Below are 26933 nucleotides of genomic sequence, written 5' to 3' on the forward strand. Positions count from 1 at the left end.
AGGTTTAGCAAAGTTAAAGAAATGAAAAGTTAAATCTCTCCACATCATCAGACATGGAACACAGCAAAAGTTAAATAAATATTTGAATTAAGGTTGGGCATGGTGTGGCTCATGCCTGTAATCCCAACACATTGGGAGGCTGAGGCAAGAGGACTGCTTAAGCCCAGAAGCAGTGAGGCTTCAGTGAGTCATGAGGGTGCTACTGCACTCCAGCCTGGGCAACACAGCAAGACCCTATCTCTAAAATAAATAAATATCTGAACTGATTTATAATCATCCTTTCATTATTCCCTCTTTACTTTCAAAGTACCACTTTATTAACATCTGAATTACTACTTCAGGAATGGAGTAAGCAAAAAGATGTGTGGGTAGTTTACTTCTACCTCCATATATTAAATCAGTATTAGAAAACCTATCATCAGTTAGACACAATTATTAATCTGATACACGGGCAGCCACATTCAGTCACTTACATAGGCTCAGTACAGGCTCCACATCAAAGAAAAGGGAGCTGATGAGATTTATTGGGAAGAACCCTGGAGATAACCACTGCACACTAGCTACCTCAAATCATCATTGTCCGGCCCTGAAATATAAATGGACAACCAAGAGCCACTCGACAAATAAGAAAACCCAGTAGCATGAATAAGAAAATTTTAGGACCTACTGAACTGACAGGAAACAGACAATTGAGGAAATGAGAAGATTTTTTTCTTATACAAGAACTCAGGAGGTACTAGACAAAGACTTAAAAAAAAATAAAAAAGTCAGGAGGGCTACCTCCTACACACTTCCTGAGACAAGCACAAAAGAAGGGAGAAAACCATGACCTGGACAGCACAGGGTGCAGGAAACAGGGGCTAAAACCTAGGACTGAAATAAAGAGAAGTCTCAGGATGAAACCTAGTCCATTGGGCCCATAGAATGCTTCATACAGATGGATGACATCAAGAATCCCACAGAACAGATAGCATACAGCACGAGTGAGAGGCTAGATATGTTTGAGGTTGTGGTGAAGACATGTTACTCTACTGTCAATAAGAAAAAGAGCAATTTAAAAGCTCAGGAAAAAAGCAGCAGAAGAAAGTCCTGATCCATATACAAAACATTTTATAAGTTAATAATTTCAAGTCTAAAATTTTTTATTGATTTTACCTTATTTGAAGCAACTGGGGTAAGTTCCATAACTTTATAGTACCAATGAACTTCCTGTTTTTGGTCTTAACTTTGCCCTAGGTCCCATGTGTTGTCCTCTTGGAAGCTTCCAGGATTTGGTGAACAAAATTGTATTCTCCTTTTTTATGCCCTCTCTGGTTTTGTAGCCTTTGATAATACCTCTCAGCCTTGGTCTTCCCAAAGTGATTATTTCTTGCCTTTTTAGCCTATAATCATTTGGCAGCCATCTCAGTTCCTTAAATATTTTGTCATGCTTTATATTGTCCCTAGATATACCTATCTGCCTTTCTGGGGCCAAGTGGCTAGTGCTGCTTCTGTACTGAACATTTTATTCACTGGTTGGATAATTTTCCTTTTGAGTTTTCAGTATTCTTTCTGTTACTGTGCAGCGTGTGATGATATTGCCAATAGTGCGGCCCATAAACCGATGTTGTTACAGAAGTTTCTAATGACTGTTAGATGCCATCCTTAGTATCTAACATTTATTTGAAGGTGTTTGAAATGTGAAGCCAATTTTTCTACAAAAAGAGTTACAATTGTTTTTTTTTTTTTTTTTTTTTTTTTTATTTATTTATTTTTTTATTAAAGAGAAAGAGAGAGAGAGAATGGGGAGGAGGAAAAAGGAAGAGAAAGAGAGAGAGAGAATGGGGAGGAGGAAAAAGGAAAAGAAAGAGGGAGAGAGAATGGGAGTATTGCTTTCTTGCCCAGGCTAGAATGCAATGTAGTAATGGGTATTGAAAACCTCTTGTATACTGATAATTATACTTAATGATGTAGTCAGGAAGGAATAAGGGAAGAAGATAACAAACAAACAGCCAACCAATATTTCATTTAAACCTATGAAATGCTATGCGATTACTGAGGAGTGATTTACTTCCAATTATATAGTCACTTTTGGAATAGGTGTGAGGTGGTAATGTATGTTTTGTGTATTTGAAGTGGAGAGTTCTATAAATGTTTATTAAGTTTACTTGTTCCGGGTCTGAGTTCAAGTCCTGGATGTCCTTGTTAATTTTCTATCTCGTTGATCTATAGAATCGTTAGCTATTCTTGTTACACTGATCCTTTTACCATTATGTAATGTCCTTCTTTGCCTCTTTTGATCTTTGTTGCTTTAAAGTCTACTTTATCAGAGGCGAGAATTGCATCTCCTGCTTTTTGTTTATTTGTTTATTTTTACTCTCTGGTTGGTAAATCTTCCTCCTTCTCTTTGAGTCTTTATGTATTGTTGCATGTAAGATGGGTCTGGATGCAGCATACCGATGGGTTTTGGCTTTTTATCCAATTGAAATATATATAAGTTTAATACTGGCGTTTGATGCTAGCTGGCTGTTTTACCCATTAGTTGATGTAAATTTTTCATTGTATTAATGTTCTTTGCTTTTTAATATATTTTTGGAAAGGCTGATATTGGTTGTTCCTTTATATGTATAGTGCTTCTTTCAGAAGCTCTTGTAAAGCAGGCCTGGTGGTGGTGAACTCTCTAAGTACTTGTTTGTTCGCAAAAGATTTAATTTTTCCTTCGCTCATAAAGCTTAGTTTGGCTGGATATGAAATTCTGGGTTGAAAGTTCTTTTCTTTAAGGATGTTAAATATTGGTCCCCACTCTTTTCTGGCTTGTAGGGTTTCTGCTGAGAGATCTGCTGTAAGTCTGATAGGTTTCCCTTTGTGGGTAACCTGACCTTTCTCTCTGGCTGCCCTTAGTATTTTCTCCTTCATTTCAACCCTAATAAATCTGGCAATTATGTGCCTTGGGGTTGGTCTTCTTGAAGAATATCTTTGTGGTGTTCTCTGTATTACCTGGAGTTGAATATTACCTTGCCTTGCTAAGTTGGGAAAGTTTTCCTGAATGATATCCTGAAGAGTATTTTCCAACTTGGATTCATTCTCTTCATCACATTCAGGTACACCTATCAAACGTAGATTAGGTCTTTTCACATAGTCCCATATTTCCTGGAGACTTTGCTCATGCCTTTTTATCCTTTTTTCTCCAATCTTGTCTTCTCGTTTCATTTCACTGAGCTGGTCCTCGACTTCTGATATCCTTTCTTCTGCTTGATCAATTCGACTGTTTAAGCTTGTGCATGCTTCGCGAAGTTCTCGTGTTGTGCTTTTCAGCTCCATCAATTCACTTATATTCCTCTCTAAATTGTCCATTCTCGTTAGCATTTCGTCAAACCTTTTTTTAAGGTTCTTAGTTTCTTTGCATTGGGTTAGAACAAGTTCTTTTAATTCACAGAAGTTTCTCATCACCCACATTTTGAAACCTGCTTCTGTTATTGGAACACACTCGTTCTCCATTAAGCCTTGTTCCGTTACTGATGAGGAATTGCGATCCCCTGTAGAGGGAGAGGCATTCTGATTCTGAGTATTCTCTGCCTTTTTAGGCTGGTTTCTTCCCTTCATTATGTATGTATCCGTCTGTTGTCTTTGTAATTACCGACTTTCTAACTAGGTCTCTGAGCGGACGTCCAACTTTTTGATTCCCAGCGCCGAAATCTGAGCAATCCACTGTGCCGGCCAAGACAGCGGTGTTAAGATTGATGGTGCCTTTCTGCCCAGGAATCTCTGGACTCTGCACCAAGAACTGCCGCTTTAAGGCGCCAGCAAAACCGCTGCGCCGGCCACAAGAGTCACTCTGGCGACCCGTGGAGCTCCTCCGCTGGGAATCTCCTGGTCCGCGAGCTACAAATATTCGTCTGAAAGTGTGGCGTCCTCTCGTTCTCTGCGCTTTCACTGGGAGCTACGTGCCCGAGCTGCTAGTGGTCAGCCATCTTGGATCTCTCTCCGAGTTACAATTGTTTTGAATCTACAAATGTTATTCAGGAGTCCACTTCAAAACACTTCTGTGTGGGGGTATTTTTTGTTGGTTTTGACCCATTTACATAGTATCAGAGGACCTACCAGCAGTTAATGCTTTGAAGAGCGTTTAGTCAAGTAGTGATCCCTGCGGAATAGCATTGTTTACACCTCTAGATATACTGTGAGTATCCATTTGTCTCTGATTTTTGGTTCTTGAACAGGGACATACTCTTAATACAACCACCAACTTTCCGATGAGAGCCCCCGATAACTCAGGTTTTAAACAGCCTTTTGCATGAAACTTCTTGAGAATCCAGTTCTAGCCCTTGCATCCTCTTTGTTCAATTACTTACATTCAGTGTCAAATAATTCTAGCAAAATTATTTTACTTCACACACATTATTTTCTTTTTTTTTGAGACAGAGTCTCACTCTGTTGCCCAGGCTGGAGTGCAGTGCCACGATCTCAGCTCACTGCAACCTCCGACTCCCAGGTTCAAGCAATTCTCCTGCCTCAGTCTCCCAAGTAGCTGGGATTAGAGGTGCCCACCACCACACCTGGCTAATTTTTGTATTTTTAATACAGACGGGTTTTCATCATGTTGGCCAGGCTGGTCTCAAACTCCTGACCTCATGATCCACCCACCTCAGCCTCCCAAAGTGCTGGGATTACAGGCATGAGCCACCATGCCCAGCCACATTCTTTATTTTCTTGCTAAATCTTATGTGAATTGAATGTTGACCACAACTTTTCTAATCGACAGGCTATTTTCACAACATGCTTATATTATACAATAGTATTATAATATGTCAGATATCATTTACTAAAAGGACGATCATCTCTTCCAGATCAAACCAATTTAAAACATTTAACCAAGAATAAGTCATAGGAGCAGCATAGCAAATTGGTTAAGAGCCCAGACCCTGAAGCCAAACTGCCCAGGTCTGAAGTCAGACCTGGAAGTTCTGACTCTCTACTGACGCATCTACTCACTAGTTGGGTGACCTCGGGCAAGTTACTTACTTATTCGGTGCCCGGTTTCCTCAGCTGTAAAATGGGGATAATCATCAAAATGAAGTTATGAAGTGAGTTAATATTTGTAAAGCACTTAGGACAGAACCTGGCACATGGTAAAAACATATATGTTCGCTGGGTGCGGTGGCTCACACCTGTAATCCTAACACTTTGGGAGACTGAGGCGGGTGGATCACAAGGTCAAGAGTTCAAGACCAGCCTGGCTGGCCAAGATGGTGAAACCCTGTCTCTACTAAAAATACAAAAAATTAGCCAGTCGTGGTGGTGGGAGGCTATAATCCCAGATGCTCAGGAGGCTAAGGCAGAGAACTGCTTGAACCTGGGAGGCGGAGGCTGCAGTGAGCCGGTCTGCGCCACTTCACTCCAGCCTGGGCGACAGAGCAAGACTCCATCTCAAAAGAAAAAAGAAAACATGTTCATCAAACTATTAAAAATTGGTAGTTCAACAGCAGACCTTCCAAGTATGACCACAAAGAGGCTTTAAAATTTAAAACATCAAATGATTCTTTAAAATTAATCATTTCAGGAAGCTAATATGCATATTCCAGTGATACCACCATTGCTGAAAAACATTTCCAAAACTACTTTTTTGGAATAACCTTTACGAGCCACACGAAGAACAAAGCAGGCTAGGCTCAGTGGCTCATGCCTATACTCCCAGCACTTTGGGAGGCTGAGGCAGGCAGATCACTTGAGGTCAGGAGTTTGAGACCAGCCTGGCCAACATGTTGAAACCTCATCTCTACTGAAAATACCAAAAAAAAAAAAAAATTAGCCAGGTGTGGTGGCGAGCACCTGTAATCCCAGCTACTCAGGAGACTGAGGCAGGAGAATTGCTTGAACCTGGGAGGAGGAGGTTGCAGTGAGCCTAGCTCGCACCACTGTACTCTATCTCGCAGGACAGAGCAAGACTCCGTCTCAAATAAAAGAAAAAAAGAACAAAGCAAAAACTTCTTACTTTGTGGTCACACCTCATTTTTATTGCTTCCTAACTGGTATTATCCAGCTCTCTCCCCCTACTTTTTACCTATGAGATTTACCCTTTTCAAAAATCAGATTCTGGCAAAGCATAGTAGCTCAAGGCATATAACACCAGCACTTTGGGAGGCTGAGATGGGAATGTCACTTGAGTCTAGGAGTTCAATACCAGCCTGGACAACATGCCGAAACTCCATCTCTAACAAAAATGAGCTGGGCGTGATGGCATGCACCTGTGGTCTCAGTTACTCATGAGAGTGAGGTGGGAGGATCGCTTGAGTCCAGGCAGTTGAGGCTGCAGTAAGCCATAGTCGCGCCACTGCACTCCAGGGTGAAAAATGAGACCCTGTCTCCAAAAAAGTAAAAATAAAAAACAGATGCTTTACAAATAACAAAATTTGCTACCGCTGCAAATTTTTGCCTACTCAAAAGACAGTTTCAGGGACTGTTTTACAGTCTGTTCAGTTTGCTTCAAGTTACATTGGGAGGATGTGTTCACTGTGTTATTTGAAACTATGTAACTAGAGATATTCAGGCTACAGAAAGTTAACCAATATAGAAAACATATTGCTAAAACAATGTTCTAATGGTACATTCACAATTTTCTGAAACTAGAATGAAAATGGATAATTATGTATTTTTCTCTCCTGCCCCCACCCTATCTTTAATACCAGGTCTCAATACCAACAGAGTCTCAAAAGCATGACAATATTTTTACAAAAAGCATTACCATACCGTGTATGACCTTCAGAAATCTAGCAACAATCAACTCATTTGAGTTTAAAACAGCCTGTCCAAAACGCCTTTTATTTGCAAGGAATTACTCTTTGCACAATGGTAAGATAATTATTTTAAATAATATTGTTTCTTGTTAACAGTTGTAAAATGGACTAGTGAGGTTGGAAGAGTTCTTTCAAAATGGACTGTTGGTAATATATGCCTTTTTACTGAAATTCTACCACTCTCAGAGGTGACATTTACAGGATTTTTAACTCTTCAAAGTTGATCATAAACGTGGTCTCTTTGATTTTATCAGACTATTTTTTCTACTTTATGGAGTGTTCAGAAACTTACATCCGAAGCAATTTTAAGCTTTAGTAACCAAATTTATCTCAGCATGGTTTACAATGAAAATAAAAATAAGTTGTTTTGCAGATGTCATGAAAGCAAGATCTAAGTTTTACTAAGGTTCCAACTTATTTTAAGCTCCTTATGCAACTTCAATTTATTTAATTTTAAAAATCCAGCCTGGGCGACAGAGCAAGACTCCGTCTCCCAAAAAAAAAAAAAAAAAAAATCAAAAAACTACAGCTTCAGAAGATTTAACAACTTCTATCTGGATCAAGTCAACCTCTAACTAGGGCTGGTCAAAGATTTTCTTTGTTCTTCATACATTCTAATTTTAAATAACAATAATCTTAATAATTCAGAAGATATATCTCTTAGTTTCCCTTTACTTCTCTTCAGCTCATGACTTAACGCTGCATTGTGTCCATCAGCTTCATGATTTAGCAAAGCATTACCCTATCTTTTAAGCACATTAAGAGCAACACAATTTATCAGACAAAATAATTAACCAGCAACTCCTGAACAAGCTTCACAGTAAGATTTTTCTCATGACTGAGCAGCAGTTTTTATCCTGGGTGAGTTTGCTGAAAAATAATCGAATAAGTAATCTACCAGCTTCTGGCATATCTTTGGCAAGTCACATTTTCTGCCTTGTTTTCTAGCTGAGGATATAAAAATCCCACGAAAAGAAACCAGAACTCCGAGCCTAGAAATGTAAATTACGATCCAAGCTAAGCCACTCACCAGTTGGTTGTATAAATCAATTACCCCCTTCCCAGCTGAATGTCTCTATCCAAATGGCGATAACATAATCAGTTGCAACCACCAGGTGATGCGGTTCAAAAGAAATAGGAAGAAGAGTGTTCTGAAACGTGTAAAGGCGCTACGTAAATAGAAGGTAATAATCAGTAGTGACAGAACTCTCACTTCCTCTGCAAAACTTAAAAGGGTCATCTCTTGGCTTACAGCAAGAAAAGAGGCGAGCACAAGTAACCCGAGCCCGTAGGTGACACTTGCCCGACTCCGAGGGGAGGATGATTAGCAGTTCGGGGCGGAAGTCAGGAGAATGCCAATCCGCGCCCAATGTGGGCTGCTCGCGCTCTCGCCCCCCATGGGAAAGAGGCTCTGAGAGATTAAAATCCAACCCGGCTCCAAGCCACCCTCGCAACTGAAGGAATTTCGAGGAGAGGGGAGGAGGAGGAGGAGGGCTGGGCGCGCCGCTGCCACCTCCGACTGGGCCACTCCTTGCGCCGCCAGCGCCCCGGCTCACGGTGCCACGTCCTGGCCTCCGTCACCGCCATCCCTCACCCCACCCCGGAACGGGGCACATCCTCCAGAGACCGCAGGGCTCGTTCCCTTGCAGGCGCCCCTGGGATGCCAACGTAGGAAGAGGGAAGGAAAGGGACAGTTAGAGAGGTTGGAACAGTTGCCCCGGGCTGCCCGCCCCAGAACCCCGCCGGGTCCGCCCCGGCGGAGCCTCAGACACGGCCCCGGGCCGGGCGGGCTCCCCAAGGGCAGGCCTCGGCGCCGCCAGCCCGGCGCAGCCCCTTAGGGAGCGGCCCCGCGCTGCAGGCTCACCTCCAATGTGTCAAAAGCGCATGTTCGCCGCCGCTCGACCGACGTCTCCGCTCCGCTGGCCTGGCCAGGCCCGCCCAGCCGCTCAGCTCGGCTCCCCTCCGCAGCCCCGGGCTCCACTCCGCGCACCTCGGCGCCCGGCTCCTCCCCGACACGTCAGGGACTGCCTGGGTGTCCGAGGCCATTCTGTGACGCACGGAGGCGGGGCTCGGAGCATGCGCGGCAGCGCGCTGGTGGGCAGGGCGGGGCGGGGCAGGGCTGGTGTCACAGGGGGCGGGCCAGAGCCCGGCGCGCTGACGTCAAATTGAAGGCGTCCTTTTGCGCAGGCGCTCCTAGACCCCACGACCCGTTGCTTTCGGCTTCTGCCGTTCCCTGAAACTGCTATTCGGGAGAGTGGGGCAAAGACAGATGGGATCCTGCCTTTAGTTTTACGGTCACCAAGGCCCTTCAAGTGTCCATGTGTCAGTGTTCTCGTTTATAAAATGAATATCGGCTCATAGTTCACCTCCGATTCCATTCCCCCTGCCGAATACCCAGTGAAACACCAGGAGCATTCTATTCCCTCTTCACCACGCTCACAAAGCTCTGTGTTGTTTTTACAGCTCTTCCACTGCTTAAATTTTATACTTGTTCTTGTCTTCCCCCAGTAGAATTTTAAGTTTTATGAGAGCTAGAACCTCTTATACTTTGCTCATCCCAACAAATAACTTGATTCTAGGCAAAGTGGACGCTCAAATATTTGATGAATAAATGAATGGATTCGTTGGCACCAAGAGGATTTCATATTTGCCCGTTTATATATTGTATATATCTGAGCATATATTCATTTTTATATATATCCGTGTATTTGTGTGACTTTCTCCCCTCCAGGGCCCCGAAGAAATGGAGACTTACATACTTTTATATATATATATATAATATATATACCTCTTACAATCCATCTTGCATTATTAATATTTATATATGTTTTAGTATGTAAACACACGTACGTGTGTGTGTGTGTATGTATACGTGTGTATTCCCTAACGGACTTGGAAGCAGGCTGGAGGAGATATTAGTGCAAAACAAAAAGAGGGATACACAACTTACATAAAGAGTGGAAACTTGAAGAGATACATTTTTAAAACAAGTTTAAGAACTTTTGCTGTATAATGTACAATGTAATCTTTTCTTTTCTATTTTAGAGACAGGGTATACTCTGGTTGCCCAGGCTGGTCAAGAACTCCTGACTCCAGCTCACACCTGTAATACCAGCACTTTGAGAGTCCGAGGTGGGTGAATCACCTGAAGCCAGGAGTTCGAGACCAGCCTGGCCAACATGATGAAACCCCGTCTCTACTAAAAGTACAAAAATTAGCTGGGCATGGTGGCAGGCACCTGTAATCCCAGCTACTCAGGAGGCTGAGGCAGGAGAATTGCTTAAAGTCAGGAGGCAGAGGTTGCAGTAAGCCGAGATCACACCACTTGACTCCTGCCTGGGTGACAGGGTGAGACTCCATCTAAAACAAACAAACAAACAAAAAACAAAAAAGAACTCCTGACTTCAGGCATTCTTCCCACCACCACAGCCTCCCAAAGTCCTGGGATTACAGGCACCAGCCTCCATGCTGGACCCAACGTAATGCTTTCTCATTTCAGTACTTTTAGAATTGAATTTGTGGGTGTGAACACAAAAATAATGTGTAAGACATGCCTCACGGTGAAAGCAAAGTAAGCCTAGGAGGCCTAGTTTATACTTTTGAGGGAGATGGAGATAAACATGAACAATGCAAGATGAATTATAAAAGGTATCCAAATCAATAAAGATTGGAGAAGGGATTAATGGGGTTTGTGGGAAGGGTAACATATTACATATGCTGATTATGAATAATATTATGAATAATATGCATATTATGAAAAAACTATGCATAGATTTCAAATTTTTTTTTTTTTTTTGTACAAGGCCAAGCATGGTGGCTTATATCTGTAATCCCAGCACTTTGGGAGGCTCAGGTGGTCAAATCACTTGAGCCCAGGAGTTCAATACCAGCCTGAGCAACATAGTGAGATACCTGTCTCTAAAAAAATAGAATAAATATTGGCACCAAAATAAATGTGTTCTAACTTGCTATAACATTTCTGAACAGGATCTAGCTTGAAGCACCAAGATAGATAAGAAATCTGTTTGAAAAGAGTCCCTATAAGAACATGTATTCTACAAAATTGAAGCAATAAAAATATTAAATTTATGGTGAAGGCTGGGTGGAAAAATGGTGAAATCATTAATACTTTATGAAAAGTTTATAAGGATGTTGCCCCAAAAGAAATCAGCAGTTTACAAATGGATAACCCATTTTAAGAAGAAACAGGACAATGTTGAAGATGAAGCCCACAGCAGCATACCTTCCACATCAATTTGTGAGGGAAAAAGTAATCTTGTTCATGCCCTAATTGAACAGGATCAATGATTAACAGCAGAAACAATAGCCAGCACCACAGATATCTCAACTGATTTAGCCTACACAATCCTGACTCAAAAATTAAAGTTGAATGAGCTTCCCACTCAATGGGTGCCAAAACCATTGTGCCCAGATCAGCTGCTGACAAGAACAGAGCTTTCAAAATGTCACAAATTTTAAACAAGTGGGATCAAGATCATGAAGCATTTCTTTGAAGAGTCATAACCAGAAATGAAACTTGACTTTACCAGTACAATCCTGAAGACAAAGCACAATCAAAGCAATGGCTACCAAGAGATGGAAGTGGTCCAGTCAAAGCAAAGTGAACCAGTCAAGAGAAAAAATCATGGCAACCATTTTTTGAATTGTTCAAGGCATTTTGCTTATTGACTTTCTGGAGTGCTAAAGAATAATAACATCTGCTTATGGCCAGGTGCAGTGGCTCATGCCTGTAATCCCAGCACTTTGGGAGGCCAGGGCAGGCAGATCATGAGGTCAGGAGATTGAGACCATCCTGGCCAACATGGTGAAACAAAAATTAGTTGGGTGTGGTGGCATGTGCCTGTAATCCCAGCTACTCGGGAGGCTGAGGCAGGAGAATCACTTGAACCAGGGAGTCAGAGGTTGCAGTGAGCTGAGATCACACCACTGCACTCCAGCCTGGTGACAGAGTGAGACTCTGTCTCAAAAAATAAATGAATAATAACATCTGTTTATTATGAGAATGTTTTGAGAAGGTTAGCCAAAGCTTTAGTGGAAAAATGCCCAGGAAGCCTTCACTAGGGAGACCTTTCTACCATGACAATATTCCTGTTCATTTGTCTCATCAAACAAGGGCAATTTTGCAAGAGTTTCAGTGGAAAATCACTAGACATCACCTTACAGTCCCAATTTGGCTCCTTCTAAAGACATTTTGTTTCCCAATCTTAAAAAACCTTTAAAGAGCACCAGTTTTTCTTTAGTTAATAATGTAAAAAAGACTTCATTAACATGCTTAAAATCCCCAGATCCTGAGTTCTTTAGGAATGTACTAAATAAATGGCAAATATCATTGGTTACAAAAGTATCTTGACCTTGGCTGGGCACAGTGGCTCACACCTGTAATCCCAGCACTTTGGGAGGCCAAGGCAGGCAGATCACTTGAGACCAGGAGTTCAAGACTAGCCTGGCCAACATGGTGAAACCCCGTCTCTACTAAAAATACAGAAAAAATAGCTGGATGCGATGGCATGTGCCTGTAATCCCAGCTACTCAGGTGGCTGAGGCATGAGAATCACTTGGACCTGGGAGGTAGAGGTTGCAGTGAGCCAAGATCATGCCACACCATTGCACTCCAACCTGGGTTACAGAGCGAGACTATCTCAAAAAAAATAAGTGTCTAGAACTTGATGGAGCTTATGTTAAGAAATAAAGTTTATATTTTTTATTTTTATATTTCAATTCCATTTTTCTGTGAACTTTTCAAAGTTCTCTTGTATGCACTGGCAAATGTGCTATACACTTGGTCTGCACAATTTCATCCTTACAATGATCCCATGAGATAGGTACTGTTATTCCCTTTTTTTTTTTTTTTTTTTTTTGAGATGGAGTTTCACTCTCGATGCCCAGGCTGGAGTGCAATGGTGCCAGCTCACCACAACCTCTGCCTTCAAGGTACAAGCAATTCTCTTGCCTCAGCCTCCCAAATAGCTGGGATTATAGGCATGCACCACCATGCCTGTCTAATTTTGTATTTTTAATAGAGATGGGGTTTCTCCATGTTGGCCAGGTTGGTCTCGAACTCCTGACCTCAGGTGATTCTCCCGCCTTGGCCTCCCAAAGTGCTGAGACTATAGGCATGAGCCACCACACCTGGCCCCTTAGTCCCATTTTTTAAGTGAGGAAACAGACTCATCAAGAAGTTTCCCAAAGTCTCTCAACTAGAAAGATGAGGCCTCAAGCCTCAAACCCACCCAGTTTGGATTGTCTAACTCTCCAGAAAACACACTATTAACAACAATTATACTGCTATTCAAGAATGAGGAGTATTCACAATAACTACCATTTATTGGCCTAGAGCACTGTGCTAAGAGCTTTACATGCTTTCCCTCCCTCAATCCTCACAACATGGCTGTGAGGCTGTAATTACTGCTTCCATTTTACATACTGTAAACTCAGACCCAGACGAGCTAGGGCTTAAACCCCAGCAGGTCTTACTTCAAGGCCTGTGGCCTGAGACAGTGGGCTGGTACAGCTCGTTCAGGCTCTGGGGCTCTGTTTCCCTGGCTGAAGCTATGCTCTGGCTGATGAGATCACAGACAGGGAGGGGATGAACCAAGGCTTTCCTGGGGACCTGGTGCCAAGATGGAATAGTCCTATCCCAAGAGGAAAAAATAAGGGCTGCGGCTCTGTCCCTGCCTCCTGGCTTCGGTGCTGGGAAATGCACTGAGTCATCTAATGCCAGGCCAGGCCCCTCAAAAAATGTTGGCATCATCTTCCAAGCTGCCACCCCTCCCACGCAGCCTGGACCCAGAACTGGTGTTTGTCAGAACTGGACTGTTGGCTTCATCTTAATGAACAGGCTTTGCCAGGCAGGATTCTATGAGGTGCCAAAGGGCCCATACTGATCTAATTCCTTCTTCCTCGTGAGTTGAGCTTTCTCCCTGGGAGATGGGCTCGGGCTGGGCACATCAATTAACCATCAGCAACCTTTGCCCTAGCCCCTGCTTCTAATATGCCAAATCCAGAAAAAAATAAAATGGAAAGGAAGATGGAAATAGGCCCTGAAAGGGAACAGAAGTTATAAACCAGCCATGTGGTGGTAGAAAAGGTGAGCGAGGGCTGCCACACCCTTCTGCCTTTATAAATCATTATAAAGGAAGGGGTTTGCCGAGGCATGGGTCCAGTACAAGGTCTTTCTTGGAGTGAGCCAAAAAGGTTAATGTTGCTATCCCTGATGGCATGCATGAGGATCCCAATATCTCTCATGTCAAAAACTCTGAGATTCAGGAAACAGGCCAGATTCCACCACTGGGAAGGGTGGAGGTTGACCGGCTACCCTAAGGGAGATGTGGGTACGAGCCCAAACCCTAGCTAGTAAAGATACTGGACCCCGGCCACATCACACACTCACAGAAGGTGATGTAATGCACATAGGCCCACTGTGAAAATTCTGACCAGATGGGGCATATTTAACTCTACTGAATCAGGTGAGCAAGACATGGCAAAATCAAAGACGTGCTCCAGCCTAATCTCTCTCTATTCCTTTGGCCAGCATTTTTTGCTCATCTCTCAGGTATAGATCTAGCTGGGCAAAGGGCACCCAATAGCCGGCCAGTTGCTAATGGTCTGGTGAATGTGTCCACCAGATGTCCCGCCACCACCTCCAGCTCTACAGACCGAAAACCTAAACAAATTTTCCTTTGCCCCAACAGCAATTTCCAAAACAGTTCTCATGTTTCTGCCCATGGTGCCATCATTCTAGTCACTGAGGCACAAAGCACTCATCAAATCCCCTGTAATCATTTCCCTCCCCAGCTCGCACCTCACTCATGTGATCGCCAAACCCCAGAGACTTTCCCTTCATAAACTCAAGTAAATGTGCTCATTTCACAGCGCTTTCTTCCCACATTGCCCATAATCCGGAAAGTTTCCCATTTGTCTGCCCCTCCCTCCCCAAGCTTCTCTCCCTAGAATTTCTTCTTGTTTCAGCTCAGCAGTCCCTACATAACCATAAGAATAATCTAACTAGGTCAAGGGCAGTGGCTCACACCTGTAATCCCAGCACTTTGGGAGGCCAAGGCAGGAGGATCACAAGGTCAGGAGATGGAGACCAGCTTGGCCAACATGGTGAAATTCCATCTCTACTAAAAATACAAAAAAAATTAGCCAGGCGTGGTGGCTCATGCCTGTAGCCCCAGCAACTCGGGAAGCTAAGGCAGGACAATCACTTAAACCCAGGAGGTGGAGGTTGCAGTGAGCTGAGATTACACCACTGCACTCCAGCCTGGGAGACAGAACGAGACTCCAGCTCAAAAAAAAAGAATAATCTTTCTAAAATACCACTGTATACAGAACATCCCTGGCTCCAAAACTTGTTTTGGCATCTTGTTACCTTTGTGATAAAGAACAAAGTAGTCTGGTACGCAAGACCCTCCTAAAGCAACTCCAAGCCACTTCTCTGGTCTATATCCTATGGATTACCCATCTAGGTCTAGCCAGACCCTCCACCGTGGTCCCCCAAATAAATGATTCCCTTCCTCTATGGGCCTATCTTATTGACTCCTACTGCCCCGGGAGGCGGAGATTGCAGTGAGCTGAGGTCATGCCACTGCACTCCAGCCTGGGTGACAGAATGAGACTCTGTCTCTGAAAAGAAAAAAAAAAAAAAAATATATATATATATATATACACACACACACACACACACACACACATACATACATACATATACACTTGAGCCTTGAGGTGAGAAGTGGTTTTGTAGAGAGAGAAAAGTCTTTCATTCATCAGCAAGGAGTTTGGTGCCTGCTGAGGACCACGCATGGTTTTAGGTGATGGGGATCCCACCACAACTTGAAAAAGCACCCCGTGCCCCTACCCAATATAATTAGCTTATATTCTAAAGGGAAAGATAGACAGTAAGCAAATAGGCTAATCTATTTCTGCCAGGTCATAAGAAATGCTGTAAAGAAAAACAACCAGAGCAAAGGATAAAGTGTGGCAGGCCTGCTCCCTGAGTTAAAATAGGGCTTAATATTCATGAGATTCTCCGACTGCGCACGGTGGCTCATGCCTGTAATCCCAGCACTTTGAGAGGCCGGGGTGGGCAGATCAGATTGAGACCAGCCTGGCCAACACGGTGAAACCCCATCTCTATTAAAGATACAAAAAATTAGCCAGGTTTGGTGGCAGGTACCTGTAATCCCAGCTACTCTGGAGGCTGAGGCAGTAGAATCACTTAAACCTGGGAGGCGGAGGTTGCAGTGAGCCGAGATCATGCCACTGCACTCCGGCCTGGGCAACAGGGCAAGACTCTGTCTCAAAACATATTTATGTTCATGGGATTCTCTTCCTCCATAAGTTGTCAAGGCCCTTAAAACAAAAGAGTGCAATGTAAGATGTAACCGAGATGCAAAATTTTAAAAGAACATAAAAGCAGGCCGGGTGTGGTGACTCGAGCCTGTAATCCCAGTACCTTGGGAGGCCGAGGCAGGAGGATCATGAGGTCAGGAGATCATGACCATCCTGGCCAACATGGTGAAACCCCATCTCTATTAAAAATACAAAAATTAGCTGGGCATGGGGGCACGCACCTGTAGTCCCAACTACTTGGGAGGCTGAGACAGGAGAATAGCTTGAACCCAGGAGCTGGAGATTGCAATGAGCCTAGTTGGGGCCACTGCACTCCAGCCTGGTGACAGAGTAAGACTCCATCCCAAAAAAAAAATGTATGTGCAGATGCCTTAAATAGAGAAATGCATCTTAATTTTTCATCATAACATTTGGCACTGAGTGAGCACTCAATAAATATTGGTCATGTGAATGGCTTGCTGGGTGGTCCACAGAATACCAGATCCTTCAATCAGGAGAAGAATTTCCCCTTCCAAGACGTTGGGTGTTTCTTTTGTTTGTTTTGGTTTTTGTTCTTGTTTTTGTTTTTGTTTTGAGATGGTGTCTCACTCTGTCACCCAGGCTGGAGTGCAGTGGTGTGATCTTGGCTCACTGCAACCTCTGCCTTCTAGGTTCAAGTGATTCTCCTGCCTCAGCGTCCCGAGTAGCTGGCACTATAGGCCTGCACCACGACACCCAGCTAATTTTTTGTATTTTTAGTAGAGACGGGGTTTCACCATGTTGACTAGGCAGGTCTCAAACTCCTGGCCTCCAGTGATCTGCCTGCTTCGGCCTCCCAAAGTCCTAGGATTATAGGCATAAGCCACCATGCCCAGCCTCCGTTCCAAGACTTTGAATAGTAACCAACTCATGTTTGATTCAAAAATGCTCACTTATGGTTCGGTCCCTGACCCTTGGCCCAGCCAGCCACAAACAGCCCAGCCTGGGCTATTCCTACACCACCTTGAAGGGAAAGGAAGTTCTATTTGCTGTCTTTATTACATCCTGAGTAGCTTCTGGAGCAAACAGAACTCATCAACCACTCAAAGTGGCTCAGACTCCCAAACTTCAGCTCTTCCACCAGAGTTTGTCCCCACATTTTCCAACTCCAGTTGGCTGTAAGTCAACAGAAAGGCTGGAATTGGGTAGAGATGGATTTGCTTTGCAGTATCTTAGGTTCCAAGTCCCCTTCGCCTCCCTTCCCTTTTCACTGTGCCTGAGAATGTGGCCCACTTCTGGCCCTTGGTCCCCTTGCCAGGAGGGTGCTTCACCCTGTGCAGGCCACCAGGTGTAGCCTGTTGAAAGGTGGCTTTTAGAGAAGAGAAAAATGACAACAATTTCGGTTGGGGATGAAACAGGCCTTCCTATGAAGGTCCTGCCTTGGTGGTGGAAAGAAAGAGATTTTGTCCTTTCTTTCCAGGGGTAAATTGAAGTTTCAAGAGCCTTTAATTCCTTATTAGGTCTGCCTAGCCTTTTCTCCCCTATTGATGGAACCTGATACCGTGCCATGCTCCATGAGTCTCTGGCTTGTCCCGATTTTTTCCCAGAAGACTTTTTGAACTGCAGACTTCCTCCTGATCTGGAACCTCCTGGTTTTCCTGAATTCCCCAAGCTCCAGTCTTCACTATCATCCTTGGCTCCCATCCCAGCCACTTCACGGCCACTACCCACACCCCAGGGTGGCAGCTGTCTCCCAAGAAAAGGATGGCATGACACTGTTAATTGCTAAGTGGGTTAACACCTGGCAACCCCAAGGGCTGTTGACATCACACCTACATAAACAGTGTGACTATCCCTGGGAAAAATGATATGTGCTCACATAACTTTATATAGACAAGGTGGCACCAGGTGTACCTACTTCCAAACTAGACTAATGAAATGACAGGGCTGAAAAGAAATGGAGTGTTTCTTACCAGTCTAAGCTTATTAAGCAATTTCAGCCTGATTCCCATTACCAGGTAAGCCAATTAGTCAAAGTTGACAGGACCAAAAGGTCATGCTTCCAAACATTCAATGAATATTTAATGAGGGCCTGGAACTGCTCTAGGTGCCAGGCATAGCACAATTAACAAAAGAAGCTAAATGTTTTTCCTTCCTGGAGGTTTTCTAAAAGTGAAAAAGAAGAAGCAAAATAGAAGGAAAACAGAAACAGACAATGAGGCTGGGCTCAAGGGCTCACTCCCATAATCCCAACATTTTAGGAGGCTAGGTGGGTGGGAGGATCACTTGAGTTCAAAACTAGCCTGTGTAACATGGTGAGACCATCTCCATGCAAATTTTAAAATTAGCTGGCAAAGTGACTCACACCTGTAATCCTAGCTATTCTATAGGCTGAGGTGGGAGGATGGCTGGAGGCCAGGGGTTTGAGGCTGCAGTGAGCCCTGATTGCACCACTGTACTCCAGCCCAGGTAAGAGAACAAAACCAAGAAATAAAAGAAACAGAGACAGAGAAACAAAAAATTTCAGAGAAACAAAAAATTTCAGAGAAACAAAACATTTCAGACGAATTTTTGTTGCTCACAGACCAGGAGATTCCCAGCAGAGGAGCCCCACAGGTCGCCAGCACAACTCTTGTGGCCAGTGCGGCAGTTTTGCCGGAGCCTCAGCATGAAGGAGATCCCTGGGAGCCAGACCGCAGATTCCCGGGCAGAAAAGCACCATCAATCTTAACACCGCTGTTTTGGCCGGCGCAGTGGATTGCTCAGATTTCAGCGCTGGGAATCAACAAGTTAGACGTCCACTCAGAGACCTAATTAGAAAGTCAGTAATTACAAAGACGACAGACAGATGGATAAATTTATAATGAAGGGAAGAAACCTGCCTAAAAAGGTAGAGAATACTCAAAATCAGAATGCCTCTCCCTCTACAGGGGATCACAGTTCCTCATCAGCAACGGAACAAGGCCTGATGGAGAACGAGTGCATTCCATTAACAGAAGTAGGCTTCAGAAGGTGGATGATAAGAAACTTCTGTGAATTAAAAGAACTTGTTTTAACCCAATGCAAAGAAACTAAGAACTTTGAAAAAACGTTTGACAAAATGCTAACGAGAATAGACAATTTAGAGAGGAATATAAGTGAATTAATGGAGATGAAAAACAACACGAGAACTTCGCAAAGTAAGCACAAGTTTTAACAGTCGAATTGATCAAGCAGAACAAAGGATATCAGAGGTCGAAGACCAACTTAATAAAATAAAATGAGAAGACAAGATTAGAGAAAAAAGGATAAAAAGGAATGAGCAAAGTCTCCAAGAAATATGGGACTATGTGAAAAGACCTAATCTTACGTTTGATAGGTGTACCTGAATGTGACGAAGAGAATGAATCCAAGTTGGAAAATACTCTTCAGGATATTATTCAGGAAAACTTTCCCAACCTAGTAAGGCAGGACAATATTCAACTCCAGGTAATACAGAGAACACCACAAAGATATTCCTCAAGAAGACCAACCCCAAGGCACATAATTGTCAGATTCATTAGGGTTGAAATGAAGGAGAAAATACTAAGGGCAGCCAGAGAGAAAAGTCAGGTTACCCACAAAGGGAAGCCCATCAGACTGACAGGAGATCTCTCAGCAGAAACCCTACAAGCCAGAAAAGAGTGGGGGCCAATATTCAACATCCTTAAAGAAAAGAACTTTCAACCCAGGAGTTCATATCCAGCCAAATTAAGCTTCACAAGCGAAGGAAAAATAAAGTCTTTCACGAAGAAGCAAGTCCTTAGAGATTTCACCACCCCCAGGCCTGTTTTACAAGAGCTTCTGAAAGAAGCACTACACATATAAAGGAACAACCAGTATCAGCCTTTCCAAAAATCTATTAAAGAGTAAAGAGCATCAACATAATGAAGAATTTACATCAACTAATGGGCAAAACAGCCAGCTAGCATCAAATGGCAGTATTAAACTCACATATATTGTTATTAATCTTAAATTTAAATCGACTACATCCCCCAATCAAAAGATACAGACAAGAAAAAGCCAAAACCCATCGGTATGCTGCATCCAGACCCATCTCACATGCAACGATACACAAAGACTCAAAACAAAGGGATGGAGGAAGATTTACCAACCAAACGGAGAGCAAAAATAAATAAATAAATAAAAAGCAGGAGTTGCAATTCTCACCTCTGATAAAATAGACTTTAAAGCAACAAAGACCAAAAGAGGCAAAGGACATTACATAATGGTAAAAGGATCAATGCAACAAGAAGAGCTAATGATCCTAAATATATACGCACCCAATACAGGAGCACCCAGATACATAAGACAAGTTCTTAATGACTTATAAAGAGACTTAGCCTCCCACACAATAATAGTGGGAGACTGTAACATCACATTGTCAGTATTAGACTGATCAACGAGACAGAAAATTAACAAGGATATCCAGGACTTGAACTCAGACCCAGAACAAGTAAAGTTAATAAACATTTATAGAACTCTCCACTTCAAATACATAAAACATACATTTTTATCAGTATCATATCACACCTATTCTAAAAGTGACTATATAATTGGAAGTAAATCACTCATCAGTAATTGCATAGCATTTCATAGGTTTAAATGAAATATTGGTTGGCTGCTTGTTTGTTATTTTCTTCCCTTATTCCTTCCTGTCTCCATTGTTAAGCACAATTATTGGCATAAAAGAGGTTTTCAATTCCCATTTTTAGACTGCATTCTAGCCTGGGCAATAAAGCAATACTCCCGTTCTCTCTCCCTCTTTCTCTTCCTTTTTCTTCCTCTCCTTCATTTTTGTTTCTTTTACTCTTTCTTTCTTTAAAAAAAAAAAAGAAACAGAAACAGAAAGGAAGGGAAGAGAAGGACGAGGCAGGGAAGGGAAGGGAAGAAGGGAAATGAAGGGAAAGGGAGAGCGAAAAAGAGAGAGAAAGAAAGAAAGAGGACAAAGAACCCTGAGTATGTCAGCAGAAATGAGTTCTAAGGAGACAAAATTAGCCAAGGTTTTTAAAAAATATTTTACATTTAAGGTGGCATCTAGGGCAGTGGCCATGGTTTATTTATCTCTGGCCCCAACGCCTGGCATGTCAGGGGCACTTAACATTTATTAAATGAATAAAAGCTTTCAATTAATTTTTTTTGAGACAAGGTCTCACTTTGTCACCAAGGCTGGAGTGCAGTGGTTCAATCACAGTTCACTGCAGCCTCGACCTCCTAGGCTCAGGTGATCCCCCAACCTGAGGCTCTCAAGTACTTGGGACCACAGGCATGTGCCACCACACCCAGGTAAATTTTGTACTGTTTGTAGAGATGGGGGTCTCGCTATGTTGCCCAGGCTGGTCTCAAACTCCTAGGCTCAAGCAATTCTCCCACCTCAGCCTTCCAAAGTGCTGGGATTACAGGCATAAGCCAGAGCCTGGCCTCAAAGTACTTTTTTAGTTTAGAACTCAAATAAAAAACTTCCTGTTTGGAAACAAGCAATAAGAAGCAATTGACAAAATTTTTAAAGGCAGATAGCTAAGAAACATGTGAATCATATCCTTCCTTGATCCTAATCAAACACATTCAAAGTAGGACAGTGAAGAGAGTCCATATTTCATCCAACACATATAAGAGATTCTAAAACATTAGACTACAAATGCATACAAGAGCACCGAGAAGCTAGCACCCTCGTGTAAAGGGCTGAGAAGGGTGTCACAGTTCTTGGTAGGCAGTGTAGCAGCCTATATCAAATGCTTAAAAATATGCAACCTCGGCTAGGTAAGGTGCTTCACACCTGCAATTCCAGCACTTTGGGAGGCTGAAACGGGTGGATCACCTGAGTTCAGGAATTTGAAACCAGCCTCGCCAACATGGGAAAATCCTGTCTCTACTGAAAATACAAAACTTAGTCGAGCATGGTGGTGCACACCTGTAATCCCAGCTACTTGGGAGGCCAAGGCACACACACACAAAATGGTGCAACCTCTGTGATCCAGCATTATACTTCTAGAAATTTACCTAAAGGGAAGTATTAAGGATGTGTGCAAATTGTCCAAGAGGATGTTCATCAAAGCATTGTTTAGCAAAACATTGGAAACATCCTGGACTAAAGGACTAATGACGTGGGATGATGTGACGGCTACACAGCGTAACAGTATCCAAATGGTAACGATATTACAGAATGTTAATAAGGAAAACGTCCACAATGTACAGTTAAATGAATAAAGCAGTTAACTCAACAACACGTATGTGATCCCATCTTTGTAAAGTATACACACATTAGACATTAGACAAAGAGTCTGGGGACGTAAACACCAAATGAGGTGAGATCACAATCTAATCTCTCTCTCTCATCTGTTCTTCTTTCCTTTTTTTCTTTCACGTATTTGTAATAAAAAAATGTCTTAAATGTGTAATTTTTTTAAAGTTTAAAAAATAAGAATGCATCCAAACTTAACAAAGCAAGATAATCTCCTATTTCCTAAGCCTATGGATTTAGGATCTGTTAAAAAAAAAAAAAAAAAAAAAAAAAAAAAAAGCAGCCTTTCAGCCAAGTACCTCCAGCAGATACAGGAGTGACCTGAGCACTCTTGTCAGTAAAGCTTTGGAAGGGTTCCCATTTCTGCAATACAGATCTTAGGAATTCATTCCCTTCTGCTATGACTCCCTGATTAGTCCAACCTGATGTTATGTACAACTCCCTCCATTTATTTATTTATTTTTTTTTAGACAGAGCCTTGCTCTATCACCCAGGCTGGAGTGCAATGGCATGACCTTGGCTCACTGCAACCTCTACCTCCAGGTTCAAGCAATTCTCCTGCCTCAGCCTCCCAAGTAGCTGGGATTACAGGCATGCGCCACCATACCCAGCTAATTTTTGTATTTTTAGTAGAGATGGGGGTTTCACCATGTTGGCCAGGCTGGTCTTGAACTCTTGACCTCAGGTGATCCACCTGCCTCGACCTCCCAAAGGGCTGGGATTGCAGGCGTGAGCCACCACGCCCGGCCTTTTTTTTTTTTTTTTTTTTGAGACAGAGTCTTGCTGTCAGCCAGGCTACAGTGCAGTGGCCTGATCTTGGCTCACTGCAACCTCTGCCTCCTGTGTTCAAGCAATTCTCCTGCCTCAGCCTCCAGAGTAGCTCAGATTACAGGAGTGCACCACCATGACTGGCTATTTTTTGTATTTTTAGTAGAGATGGGGTTTTGCCATGTTGATCAGGCTGGTCTCGAACTCCTGGCCTCAGCCTGCCAAAGTGCTAGGATGATAGGCATGAGCCACCAGCCCGGACTACAATTCCCTCTTGTGAACATACATGCTGGCTCTCCAGTGTAAGCTTCCACCCAACGATCTTTTCAATTTCATACCTTCTAAACACCTACTAACTGAACACATAACAATATCTGAGACTTTGAGTGGTAAAATTACCTGGGATGTCAACTATCACTAATCTGAAATGTAGGGATTGCTTCTCTGGGAGGAGGAGGTCACTTGTCTGGTGACCATTGTCTAAGTAAGAACAAAACAATACCCCAACCATTTAAAACTAAAACTTAATATGGTAAAATAACAGTCCATGGGATCGCAGAAGAAATTTCACGCTAGTTTTCTTCCATCCCTGTATGATACAACACAAATCTAGATGTCCGCTTTGAAAATTACAAGGAGGTTTTACAGCCTTTTCATGGAAAACGTTTTCCACTCAAAATTAGGTGGCAGGGCTTCTTCACTCAGGAATGCCTGCAGGTGGATTTTTACTCATAAACACTGAATTGCAGACATGAAGCATCCCAGGTTCCATGTGAATCAAGGTAGCAATGCCCCTTCTAGGAGAGAGAAGCAGGCCAGGCAGAAGAGAAGACATTCACTGAAGTGCTGCGGGCAAGATAAAGGGGAGGCAGGGGGCTGGGCATGGTGGCACACGCCTGTAATCCCAGCTGCTTGGGAGGCTAAGGCAGGAGAATCACTTGAACCCAGGAGGCAGAGGTTGCGGTAAGCCAAGAGCGCACCACTGCACTCCAACCTGGGCAACAGAGCAAGACTCCGTCAAAAAAAAAAAAAGGGTAGCGGTGGAGGAGGTAGGCAGGGGATCCCTTTCTCCAAGCACAAGCACGTTTCAACAGTTTTCTAAAGATTATGTGTTAGCAGGATGGTTATTAACACCCTGATAAAAAGATACTAGAGCATTAGAGGAAGTAGTTTGAAAGCAAGAGGCCCAGACACGTAGAGAAGAGGCTCACATGACAGCAAAGCCCACCCTCCACCCCCGGCCATTGCAGGCACCACCTTTTCTCAGGGCTCCCAGCCTAGTGTGAGCCATGCCTCGTGTTATTCACCTTGGCCAAATCAGCCCCATCCTAGGTGATTTTGTTAAAATGACTTCCCTTCTCTGGGCCTCAGTTTCTTCATCTATAAAATGAGCAGGTTAAAGCAGATGACACTGTTGACAGTGAGTGAGTCAGGACCCAACCTGACGTCTAGCCAAGCAGCATCCCAGTGGAGCGGAGAGCCCTTCCCTTCCTTGGCCAGTCTGCAGAACACGATGGCAGAGTCAGCCCTCTCCCGGGAGGGTAAGGGTAATGACTAAGGATCGTCTTATTCTTGCCAGCGTTCCTTTCTATTCCCCAAGGAAATGCTGAACTTGCATAATGAACCACTTCATGGGCATCTCAGGTCCAGGGCATCATTTCTTGTGGCTACTATAATTACCACAAGCCTGGTGGCTTAAAACAACACAGATTTATTTTCTTGCACTTCTGAAGGTCAGGAGTGTCTAAACTGATACTTAGAGAGCTAAAATCAAGGTGTCAGGCAGGGCTGGTTCCTGCTGAGAGCTCGGAGAGAGTCAGTTTCTTGCCTCCTCCAACTTCTGGAGGCCACCAGCGCTCCTTGGCTTATGGCTGCATTTGGCCCAATCGCTGCTTCCGTCAACATATTGCCATCTCTGACTTTGATAAGCCTCCCCTTTATAAGGACCCTTCTGATTACACTGAGCTGACCCAGATAATCTCCCCATCTCAAAAGCCTTAATTTAATCATATCTGCCAAGTCTCTTTTGCCATATAAGGTAACATACAGGTTCTGGGGATTAGGATGTGAACATTTTTGGGAAGCTATTATTCTGCCTACCCCTTTCTGATGTTCCATTTTACCACCTGCATATGATTTGCCATTTCTGCACGTCATCTTTGAATATTTATTTGAATTTACTCACTTATTTAAAGAATAGCTTAAATCTTCCATTAACCTCATTCTAAACAATCACCTCTATGAAGTCATAGAATTGATGTTGGTCGTATTTTCCCTAGCATTCCCTAAAATAAATACCTAACTACTGAAATTTCAAATGTGCCTCTCTTGCCACCTAACATCAGTCTGCCTGTCACCAGTAGTACATAGACCATCACTTGGGGAATAAAAATATAGTCCAACCTAGTGAATTTACAGAAAAGGGTAATTTATCCAAGAATACACACCAGCAAAGAGCCAAGCTTCAGCTACACCCACAACTTCTGCTTCCTGTCTCCACACTCATCAATGACAACTTGAAAATACGTCAGCTTTTCCTTAGTAGCATTCCTAACGTTGATGACTCACATAATCGAGGGCTTGGTTCCCATGCTCTTACACTCATAGATATTTAATATTTGAAAAATGGGGCTTCCCTTTGTTTCCCCTGTCGACCAGTATTCATGCATCTGACTTATCCATATTAAACAGCAGCCTGTTTACTTGACCTGCATCTGGACAGCGTCCAGGCCCCAGGGAAGAATGAGCTGAGAATGGAGGTCAGTGGCCAGTGGTGACCTTGTAGTTTGCCCTTTGGCATCTCTCCCAGATGCAAATTGAACTTTGAAACCACTTTTGAGAAGCCAAGAGTCCTTTCTGTACACAGAGTGTGGGATAAGGTAATTGTCCTCTTCTTATATAACAATCAGCATGCAATAAAAAATAGCTGTCATTTATTGAATATTTAGTATAGGACAGGCCCTGTGTGAAGCGTTTTATTTTGTTTGTTTTTTTGAGACAGAGTCTCACTCTGTCACCCAGGCTAGAGTGCAGTGGCACAATCTGGGCTCACTGCAACCTCTGCCTCCAGGGTTCAAGCGATTCTCCTGCCTCAGGTTCCTGAGTAGCTAGGACTACAGGTGCACACGACCATGCCTGGCTAATTTTTATGTTTTTAGTAAAGATGGGTTTCACCACACTGGCCAGGCTAGTCTCGAACTCCTGAGCTCAAGTGATCCTCCTGCTTCAGCCTCCCAAAGTGCTGGGATTATAGGCGTAAGCCACCACACCCAGCTTATTTTGTATTTTTGAGGGGGCAGCCTCCTGAACCAGAGTAGGCTCAGAGCACTTACTTCCCTAAGTGCTTTACAAACATCCTTCACAACAATCCTATGAAGCAGCTATTAGTGTTCCCACTTTACAGATGAGGAAATCCAGTCCTAGAGAGGTTAAGCAATATCCCCAAGGTCACACAGCTAGTGCGACAAAGTCAGTATTCACAGAACCCTCAGACATCGAAGAGAACTTTGAAATAATCTGACACACGAGAAAACCAGGGAGATTAAGCAATCTGCCCAAGGATATATGAGTCTGAGTTAGTGGCAGACTCAGGGACAGAATTCAGGCCTTCAACTCTTAAACCAGTCTGTCCTTGGATTTTTTTTTTTTTTTTTTTTGAGATGGAATTTTGCTCTGTCGCGCAGGCTGGAGTGCAGTGGCATGATCTTGGCACACTGCAACCTCCACCTCCTGGGTTCAAGCAGTTCTCCTGCCTCAGCCTCCCAAGTACCTAGGATTACAGGCACGCACTACCGTGCCTGGAT

The 26933-nt window shown here is 43.3% G+C and overlaps 1 protein-coding gene across 4 annotated transcripts in view; it reads right to left on the reverse strand.

Moving 5' to 3' along the window:
• NDEL1 (nudE neurodevelopment protein 1 like 1) overlaps positions 1–26933 on the reverse strand; it is a 58873-nt gene that overhangs the window by 24981 nt on the left and 6959 nt on the right. For 2 of the 4 annotated variants that reach the window (XM_012457573.2, XM_012457574.2), the window contains exon 1: positions 8638–8799. The exons of the other annotated variants lie outside the window; for them this stretch is intronic. The gene's annotated coding sequence lies outside the window, so the exon portion shown is untranslated. Of the gene's footprint in view, positions 1–8637; positions 8800–26933 lie in introns of those variants that run through there. 4 annotated transcript variants of the gene reach the window in all.

This window comes from Aotus nancymaae, unplaced genomic scaffold, assembly GCF_030222135.1.
Source record: "Aotus nancymaae isolate 86718 unplaced genomic scaffold, 86718_ANA_hifiasm-v0.15.2.pri h1tg000018l, whole genome shotgun sequence".
Classification (NCBI taxonomy): domain Eukaryota; kingdom Metazoa; phylum Chordata; class Mammalia; order Primates; family Aotidae; genus Aotus; species Aotus nancymaae.